Here is a 2,032-nt window from a genome sequence, read left to right as displayed (position 1 = left end):
GGTCACCTTGCTTACCGCCGTCACCCCGAAGGCTCGCCCAGATCATTTTGAGACGGGTCTCAATCGGGGCACGCTTGGAGATGGGGACGCTTGGTTTGAAGTCGACAGTGTCAAAGGGGAAGCTTGAAGAGGATAAAGCTGCCGAAGTTGCTGGTACGGGTGATCAGGATGCGAATAATCAAAGAACGCTTGGAGACCCTCCAACGTTGTACGCACGGTCACCTCACCAGCTAGTTCAGGAAGCGTTAAGCTCAGGAGTCGCTCGAAACACTTCTTGGCGCCTGCATCGGTAAACTCCATGTCCACATACGGAAGAACCCACGGTGGCAGGGTGGACGAAGCCGGCACCGAAGAGCGAGTACCAGATAACACTCGGTGAGGCAACGGCTCAACCGACGGTGCACCACCACGACGCGGCACCGAAGTATAGGCTGCCGTAATCATGCGTCCAGGTCCAGCATCGAGAGTCCAAATAGACGGACGAGGAGACACTGGAACAGGAAGAGAAGATGCTGGTGCCGGAGGACTTGCTGGTGGCGAAGGAGGCGGGCCGGCAACAATGATTTGGGAAGTCATCATCGGCGAAGGATTTGGCCGAGGTGGAGTCGGAGGACGAGCTGGGCCAAGATTACTCCAGTTCCTGTTTGAATCTTCAACATCTTCGTCATCGAGTATGCTTGAATGATCGGTGGGGGGCGGAACATCACCGCTACCACTGGGAGCATCAGGAGAGTCATCCACCGAAGATTCATTGTCATACACGTCATCTCCATAGTCGTCATCAGCATTCCCATCGTCATCAATCTCCATCGAAAGGCCAGGCGAAGACACGCTTGGTACATCAGTCGTGGGAACAGTCGGAGCCGACTTCGAAGACGCGGAAGCTAGTGGAGCAGCCTCAACAGGGGCAGACCCTGCTGTAGAAACCACTCCCGAGACTTCAACTGCCTTGGATGTCGCGGCAGACGCCGAAGCAGACTTGCCTTGTGGGACAGTCTGGTTTGACTCTTCATCTTCGTCACTCGAGCCAAACATGAGCCGCATTTCCTCGGCCTCGCGCAGAGCCTCTTCAGCAGCACGTATGTCGGCTGGAGAAGGTGAAATCGTTGAAGCTGGTGACTTGGCCACATCGTGTGGACCCTGAGGCGGGAGCGAAGGCGCATCAGGAGAGACAGGAACATCGTCGTGATCCTCAGGGTTCACGTCCTTACCCGAAGGCTCTGTAGCAGTTTCTTGAACCGAAGGGACGCTGCCTGGATCCGCAGTCCCCATGTCCACGTCACTCTGGTCGCCGCTGAGGTCGACCACTGCGGGAGTCGAGGAAGACGCTGGTGTAGGAGGTGGCGACCATGAACTTGGAGAAGACGGTACAGACTTGGACCGAGTCTTTATATGACGTCGTGGCGACTTAGCAGGAGAATGAGGACGGGGTTTCTTGCGCTTCTTCTGGGCCGCCTTCTTCCACGCCTTCGGACCGAACAGCGATCTACGAGCCGACTTGGGAGTTGAAGTATCGGCAGGTGGCGCATCACCGAGACCGGCAGCTGCCATCGAAGCACTGGCCTTGTCCGTTGGGATTGGAGCCTTGTCTTTGTCAGAGTCGTCCGGATCGTCGTCTGAATCCTCGCCACCTGGTCTAAGACGCTTATGGGATTTCCCATGGGCCACTTGGTGAGCTGCTTTGGCCAAAGCTGCCGGAAAGGCTTGAGGATTGTCCGAAGAAGCAGTGGCAGACTGAATACGCCGCAGAGCGACTAACGTCTCCTGATCCAAGTCCAGCGCATCCAGGTCCAGCTCACCCGCAGTCAGACCTATCACCTGCCGAACTCCGCGTTTGTTGATGCCACCTGCTGGGAAGCGTACTACGGTCCATTTGCTGCTCGTGCATTCTTCATCAAGTCTGTTCCGTTACCGTGCATCAACACGAGCTCCGAGGTCCAACTGGAGTTCGTGGAGGGTGTAGGCCCGGCCTACCGTGCCCGAATCGCGAAGAAGCGTCCATTTACGAGCTTGGAAGATGCTTTTGTGAAGA

Source organism: Phytophthora infestans, genomic scaffold, assembly GCF_000142945.1.
Source record: "Phytophthora infestans T30-4 supercont1.46 genomic scaffold, whole genome shotgun sequence".
In the NCBI taxonomy this organism is placed as follows: domain Eukaryota; phylum Oomycota; class Peronosporomycetes; order Peronosporales; family Peronosporaceae; genus Phytophthora; species Phytophthora infestans.
Note: the sequence above shows the minus strand (reverse complement) of the source record.